The following is an 8,876-nucleotide window of genomic DNA, read 5'->3' on the forward strand; positions in this document are numbered from 1 at the left end:
TAGTAGCCGATCCGCCTCGATCCCTATATATACGGAGACTTCGTCCTTTCCTACCCCCACGTCTAAGGCAAGGGCCCGCTAGGGTAGCCTTACTGATGAGTCCTCTAGCGGGCCCCGGACGAAACGTCTCCCCTCTCCTTTCCACTCACGAACAAGACACAATCGAACCGCCGCCAAACTGGTGACCCCGACGACGAACGCGACGACGACGACGCAACCTTCCGATCAACCTACATCATTGTAAATATTGTACATAGTAGCTTTAACCCTTTCATTACGGGTGCCGCCTATAGGCGGCGGCCGCGTGGCGACCTGTGTGTACGGGGTGCCGACTATATGCGACGACCGCGCGACGATCTGTGTGTTGACTATAACGGCTGTTGACTATAATCGACGTGTATGCGACCACCTGTGCCGACTCACGCTGGTAAAAAGAAATGTACTGTACCGATAGAGTATCTCTTGATTCTATTGACCCATATTGGATTAAATCCTAATAGAAATATATTCTACATACGAAAGAAGCTTTTGTTTTTTTCTACTGGATACTGGAATATTTGTACGATACAAGACGCGACTATATGATTATACTACAGGATTATAGTACAAAATCCCTCTTGAACCGTTATAAGTAATTGAAAGAAAGCGAGAGAAATTGGAAAGATTAGTATCTAATTTTACAGTTTTGAGGTCAATTTTCAAGTTAGAAACATTCGATAAACATTTGATCATATTTGAACATTTTGTTTGAAGCTTTGTTAAAAATTTGTTTTATATAATGTTTTTTGCGCCCTTGTTAGAATGTCACGGTGGAATTCAAAGAGAAATCTATTTTTCAATGGATTGACTGATACAGAGTACGATTCCGAAAATGAAAACGAAAACAATTTCATTGTACAGAGAAAAAAAAGGACTATATGTGATACCTCACACTCCTCATACATCCATTTACGGCAAAACATGCAGGGATTATACCAAATATCAGCAGATCGGCAAAAATCATTGATTATTTTGAACTTTTCGTCTCAGAAGAATTCGTACAATATATTGCACATGAAACGAATGATTATTGGTCAAAAAAAGAAAACAACGATATGAAGGATGTAAACGGAACAACAGTATCCGAATTGTACTGTTTTTTCGCTCTTTCATTTCTTATGACACGTAATAAGAAATTATCCCTGGTGGAATATTGGAGTAAAGACATACTTCTGCGTAATGATGTCTTCGGAGAAATTATGGCTAGAGATCGATATTTGAAACTGTTAGAGATGTTACATTTCAGCCATGATGTTAGAGCCACCAATGATCGGATATATAAAATAAGGAACATCATTGATATGCTCCGAAAAGCATTTAGCAAATCATTCTGTCCCTCTTCAATGGGTACAATCGATAAATCAGATATGGTGATAATTACTATCGATGCAACTCGCGCGCGCAAAAGTTTAAAGTGGTATCGCAAATACTTTTTTCCACTTGATCGACATTTGCGTGTGGAACGCATACTGCCTATATAAGCACACCACAAAAAAACAAATCTCAATGGCGAAATTTTAAGGAAATATTAGAAAAATAACACAAGAATCATGAATATCATCGGTGCAGCAAGTCTGGAATTCATTATCCCACAAGGCTCACAGGGGGACATTTCCCTTCGATATATCAGTCGGGGAAAAAAGATCGAAAATGAAGATGTGTTGTATGTGCGGCTGGTGGTGTGAGACGTGAATCCAAGTATCAGTGCGAACAATGTAATGTGGGCTTGCGCGTTTCCCCTTGTTTCGAAAACTATCACACCAAGTTACACTATTAGTTTTGTCGTTGATTATATTTCACTATTAGTTTTATTATTTATTATGTTACACTATTCATTTTGTTATTTATTTTAATTTTGTAATATTGGACCATATTATTTATATCAATGCCATTTACTTTAATTAATGTACTGTAAAGAAAAAGATATGATTTTAAAACGTTAAGCGCCATGCCTGTTTTGTCTGTCCTTCCGTCTGATCCGCGAGATAAGATACCGTCGAAATCGGTTTTCTGCCAAGGATTGGTTTAGGTTACGACAAAGCAGTATAAACATTTTAGAAATGTTTTTCAAACACGTTAAATTCCGCGTCAGTCACCGATGTCGCGGTCCAAATGAAAAGTTTAGTGTCAATCACGCTCGAGATTTCTATGAATGCCGCAAAACATGTTTTCGCGGTTTACGCTGTCGGACAGTGCAACCACTCTTGCGAAAAACTTCCTCGTTCCACGAATGTATAACCGCGGCCAGGTCCTCCGTACCGAAAGGGTTAAAAGAAAAATATCACTGCCCCGAAATGAGAAAAGATTCACAAGAATTCATTCGTTCACTTATCAGAACAAAACCCGTCAACCCGTGATTATTACGGACACATCTCTGGAACCTTTTGACGAACTTGCCATCGACACATTTGGACTACTTCCAAAAACAATCAATGGAAATCGCTACATTTTAACTATGCGAGACAATTTAAAAAAGTATTGGTTAGCAGTTGCTTTATCAGATATTAAAGCCATGATAATAGCTGACGCGTCCGCGAGTCATTTCATTGCAATACGTGAGACACCAAAATCCATTTCGATAGATGAAAACACTAGTTTCTTGGGAAACTAATGCTACATGTTGCCGAGATGGATCGTTAAAAAGGAGCCATATATTGTATTAACAGAACATCTAAAACAATACATCGAGTCATATGAAGAATGGGACCTCTACTTACCATTTGCCATGATTTCATATAAATACCTCCGTCCACGAAGCCACGAATTTCACACCCCACGAATTAATCTTCGGGAATTACGATAAGTGAGCTAATCCAACATAACTTATGGTGGAGTAATACGTCCATGTGTAAAAAGAACCTGAAACAAGTAAATTCGATCCACGTTACATCGGGCCATACGAGATAGTAGATGTCGGATATAAATAATGCAATTTTAAAAACAGATGCGACCGGACACCTAATCGCGAAACATCAGGATAAATTAAAACACTCCTTCGTCTTCGATAGTTCGTCCGACACAAATTAAAAATTGGAATCACTTTCAGGATGAAGTAAATCCCGCTGATTATCCAGAGGTGCACGAGGATCTCTTAATATGCCAATGTATAAGGAAAATGCAACTCGTGTTTGAAGCTGAAGAATACAAATTGTGTGAAAAATGTTGGTCTCGAGTGGCAGCAGAAGAAAGAGAATTATTTCCTGAAGGCTGGCATACCATCGCAGGAAACCACAGAAGTGAGGCAGATTGTCATTGTGAAGGATATGGTTCTGTAATCCTGGAAACATCAAACGCTAGTCGATGCCGAGAATGCATCGAAGAATACATATTTCGAAATGTAACTGGAGACATTACAGTAATTAAAAAATGGCAAGGCCATTGATGTGGTTACTCAGTGGTAGCATCATGACCGTTGACAGCAACACACGCACATATATACTGCAAATAATTAATTTATACAAGCAGGAGAGTCATCGGATGAGAGCATTAATACTTTTGAAGAAATACTTCAATGTAGCAAGGAAAAAAATGTAGACCATATATTTCATTGTGGAGATTTATTTCACGATGCGAAACCAACAACTTCTGATGAATTAAAATGTATGGAATTGTTAAATAAATACTATATGGGTCCCAGGTTAGCAAGATATGATAATATCAATATAAGATGGTATTTGAAGTACGACAAATATTAATTATTGTCTTTTCATCAGAGCAATTAACATCCAATTTTTGAGCGAGCCAGAATTAACATTCCCACGCTGTACTTTTAAAACTGTAAATTTTTAGGATCCAAATTTTAATATTGACATGCTAATATTTTCCATTCACGGGAAAAATGACCATCCAAGTAAGAAATATAATATCAATAGTTTAAGTACAGTGATTTTTCAACATTGATTCAGCCATTAGTAATTATAATCAAAATTATAGGTTGTGGAATAAATGGGCCAAATGGACTTGTTGTCTGTGTCTGGTTTCATAAATTATTTTGGAAAATGGACAGCCATCATTCCTCCACTGATGATAAAAATGGGTAATACCCATGTTGCAATTTTTGGTTTAAGCTGCATGAACGATGATAAATTAATACGGATGTTGAACGATTTTAAGGTGAACTTATGAGATCCATATATGTATTGAGAGGTCTTTCCATTTTTTTTTTAATACAAATGATTTTCATTCATAGGTGAAATGCTTTAATTTGTTTGTTTTACATAAAAAACGTGCACCATGTCTTAAACGTGGATATACTTCAGAAGCCCACCTTCCCTCTTTTGTTGACTTTGTCGTGTGGGGAGGGGAACAGGAATGTTGTATCACACACGTGTTTATCTCTAAAAGACAATACTACATTTCTCAAACAGGTATATTTTTAGATTTATTTATTAATTATGATGCATGAAAAATAAGAAACTACTGCTTAAGAAACGCACTTACAGATTGCGATTTCTTTATGCGAAGGCGAATCAAAGGCCAAACACATTGTCATACTTAGCGTAAACGGTAATAAGTTTAAGTTGAAGAAATTGAAATTAAAAACTGTTAGACCATTTGTGTTTGACACTCTGGTCCTTAATGATACAAATATAAAAAGTAATAATGATAGATTGCTATCAGAATCAGTTTTTAATATCGTCGACCGACGCATAGAAAATGAATTGATTCCTAGTACCGTGGAACAATTGTCAAACCATCCGAAGCAACCGGTCTTGCTGTATATTCGATTGAAAGTAATTTACTTAAAAGATAAAGAACGGTTCGATTCGACCAAGTAAGATTCTATTAGTATATTAACGAATACAAGTAATAAATGGAAATAAATAATATGTGTATTTTAGATTGGCACAGAAATATTGTGATAAAGTTGCTAATTCTCACGAATTAATTGTATTCTGTAAAACAAGAAGTTCCGGTAAGTACTCCAGGATACGACTGACATTATGGGCTATACTGAGGTAAACAAAAATTGCGATATTCTACAAGGTGCTCGAAGGTAAAATTTGTTTGGTTTTTTAATTAGGAGAATTAAGGTTTTGTGGAAACCACATACAAGCAAAACTAAAAGGACACCAGTTTGGTTGAAAATAAAAACCTATGAACAATACTAACAGTGAATGATCTAAATAAAGCATTAGGTAAATTTGTTAACAAAAATAACACTAACGCTTTTAATAACCTACAGAGGTCAAGCATATACAATGTAATATTTCAAAATATTGATTTGCCATTATAAGCTCGATTGTATTGTTACTATTAATTCTTTACATATAGTCGTGAAATAAAAGAACTTGTGCTATGTTTGGAAACTACTGAAACAACTGCAGATATTGGAAATATCAGGAAAGAAATTAAAAATTATTGTGATAAGAGAAAGGAGGAAGCACAAAAACAAAAGACAGAAGTATATGTATACTTGCAAACAAACTCATTTAAAAATGATAATATACTACCAGATTTGACAGATTGGATAATCGCATGCTATTTTATAGATGCAAACATTATTTGCTAATAGACCGGTAAAACCCTTCAATAATGACGAGATAATAGTTATTGTCAGTAGAGTAGTAACGATGAAGAAGAAGCGGAAAAAACAGATAAAGCTAATGGCAGTGGAGCATGTAACAAAAGCAAAGAAACCGATAAAAATAATGAAAATCATAAAAGTTCTGTTGGTATAACATCTGAGAGGTAATTTACTTCAACTCAAAAACAGACAACAGCGCAGGTACATCATCGAACTCTATTAAACGATTCACAGTTTATACGTATAGGTCTTTGATTTATTATTAACCATGACATTTTATCATTTTTTACAGGATGAAGCATTGGGCGGTGATGTAATAAAGAAAATAAATTGAGGGAAGCCTAATAAAATACGGTTCCTACGCAATTTCGATTCTAATTTAGATTAGTTTGTCCAAGTCCGAATCCTTGTTTATACACTACTTGTAAAACATTATATTAAACAAATACTTTTCATTAAATCTTGAAATATCTGATAATATATAATATATATTATATATAATTCGGACATTCAAGTTGCAACAAAAAAAAATACATACTATAAACAAATCTTAAAATCGTATAAAATAGAGATTTAAAAACGACATCAATCTTAAATAAATACTAATGATAGAACAACTAGTACAAGAACTAGTAAAACACCGTTTATCTGGACTGTGTTTATCCAACATAGTAACCCGTTACCAACAATTGGATGTCAGGAACGATGCTCCTCTTATCCAACTCCAGTCTACGCGACATACCCATTATACAACACACTGTTTTTGTTTCTTAGTTAGAAATTCTAGCATAGTCTTCCTGCATAGAATGTAAGATAAGTAACGATTTAATTCAGTTACTTGTATGTATGTGATTCGTCCAGAAACTATATTCTCATTACGTCTTCACACAAATCAAACGTAAAGAGAAAAAGAGTGGTGCTTTGTATTGAAGAAAAATTTGAAATTAATAGACGCTTCAGAAACAATTAATTTCTTGTCTCGTAAATATAACATTGGTAGATTTACTGTATACATCATAAAAAAATTATAAAGATAACATATTAAAATGCAAAGAAGATGATGCAGCAAACACGAATAGAGGAATAAAAATGAATAACAGCTTCTAAAAGTGGGTGAAAGTAATTCATCTTTGCATGAAAGATCAGATAGCGAACAAACCGTAATCACAAAGTTATATGTATAATGTCGCAAGGTGCATTTCGTACTGCGTAGAGTACGATGTAGAAAATGTGATTAAAAATGATGGAAATGATAAAGGATTTCATATTCTTAACGACAATAAAATAATATCTCAAGTTATAGAGGATCAATCTGAAGTGAATGTATAATCAGGTACGCTATACAGTATGTTATATAATACTTACGTTAAACAACTTAAGAAACAGTTTCAGATATCTAGAAATAAAGAAATAAATACAAGACATGCCCATAAAGCGACATTTTATTAGAAAATAAGCTTACATATTGCAAAGAAAATATATTAGGAACATCGTAAGAAAAGAGAGTGGAACGTAGTGTATAAAGAGGTGGGAAAAGGTGAGCACTTAAAATAAACCTACCAGTTACAAACTGAAAAACTCTCGTTTTTTAACTTTTCTATGCCTATAACGAAAATTAAAAAAAATACGTATTGTAGATCTCGATAAGTTACATGCATGCCGAAAATTTCATCGAAATCAGTTAACGCAAGATCATAGTTACGAGCATTAAACAAATTTTAAAACAGCAACTTTCTCACAATTATTGGACAGAAATATTAAAAATCAGGACAAAACTGCGATTTTTGCGATCTTTAACTGTTTACCGCTTATACCAAAGTCAACCGATTCCACTGAAATTTTCAACATGCATATAAATTACCGAGATCTATGAAATGCATTTCTTAAATCTTCGTTATATATATTTCGTCATATATTATTTTCTTTAATCATTCTAAGCAATAACAAAATTCAAGTTGTTCAGTCCAGTTCTAAGCAAGTTATGGCGTTTTAAAAGTTGTCCGAATATTAATATAAATAAATATGGCCGCGACGCCATATATCCGCAAGAACCGATTGCCCACGTGGAAGACACGTGCTTCCAGTTTCACAAGCTTTCTCGAGACGCCATATGCGTAACGCACGTGGCGTGTAATAATTCGCACTGGCGAATAATTAGCCCAGCCGAGAGAAGGTGTCCGAGCCATCGAAATGTAAATGAAGAAATTCGTACTGATAATGAGACTTACCGAAAAACCGATCAGAAATTCCCAGTTACGAATGCGGCTTCTGGCCGGTCACTAGTCTTGACATATCTTTGGAACGGTCGCTGCCAGTTGTTGCCAGCACTGTCCTTTATTATTTCGCCTGCTGCCCTATGGTCTTTAGCGGCTATCTTCCTTCATTTCATATGAATTAATCTCGGCTCGAATTGTCACAGTTATACTTATTTCTTCCAAACACCCAACGCTACGGTCTACGCGACAAAGATCCTCGTTCTCGGCAGATCGCTTCCTCAGCCAGAAACGAGGCATTCCCCACTCCCCAGACTCACGGCTCGGCACGACGCACAAACCCTACGCGCATTCGCCGTTGCTCAGGGCCGGCACCATTCGACTCAGCCCACGCTCCGAGCGTCCTAGATCTCGCGGCATAATTTAGTGACTGTAGAGAATCCGCAACATGTTACAATTTCAAGAAATTTAGTTTATGCAAATACGATAAGCTCAATAAATGGAAAACCAAGAAAGGAATTGATGGCCAGAACTTTAAAGGACAAACATCTCGAAAGTGAAAACATGTGACATGCAGTGTTTTTTCTTCCAGCCGCAGAATTTCCTTCTTTCCTGATTTTGTTAAAAGATTTACGAATCACTTTGCAAATAAAGATAAAAAAAATACAAAAATCATGCTTTCCACAAAACAAAAAAATAAATTATTATATTCAAAAAACTCTATCAAATTGCAGAAAAACAGTCTAGACTGAGCCCTCTTATAGGAAACTACGTGTTACATTTAAGATTACTTTTTTTGTCCGTGAAATGTGTATACGCTATACGTGATTGTACTGAACATGTGTAATAAATTATGGTACCCAAAGCTCATACAATTTTCGAAGTTTAGTATTTACCTATCACTCTTTATAGTGATTAGATCAGTGCACAGAGATTGACACATAGTAATTAGATGAGTGTGCAGATAATAACTAGAAAAGGCTCAGTAAATGAGCCGTTCAGTGCACACATCGCTTAACTCCATAAAAGAAAAAGTTGAGAAACGCGATGAAACGATGTACATTGTTTTCTAAAATTCCTGTTATAATATAGATTCA

The 8,876-nt window shown here is 35.3% G+C and overlaps 1 long non-coding RNA gene across 1 annotated transcript; it reads right to left on the reverse strand.

Annotated features, from left to right (window-relative positions):
* LOC143261987 (uncharacterized) lies at positions 1-8,072 on the reverse strand. Its single transcript, XR_013035967.1, has 2 exons — positions 7,795-8,072; positions 1-2,898 (listed from the first exon to the last, which is right to left on the reverse strand). It is a non-coding gene; the product is annotated as an uncharacterized LOC143261987 (long non-coding RNA).
* Positions 8,073-8,876: the final 804 nt, after the last annotated feature.

This window comes from Megalopta genalis, unplaced genomic scaffold, assembly GCF_051020955.1.
Source record: "Megalopta genalis isolate 19385.01 unplaced genomic scaffold, iyMegGena1_principal scaffold0077, whole genome shotgun sequence".
NCBI classification, from domain to species: domain Eukaryota; kingdom Metazoa; phylum Arthropoda; class Insecta; order Hymenoptera; family Halictidae; genus Megalopta; species Megalopta genalis.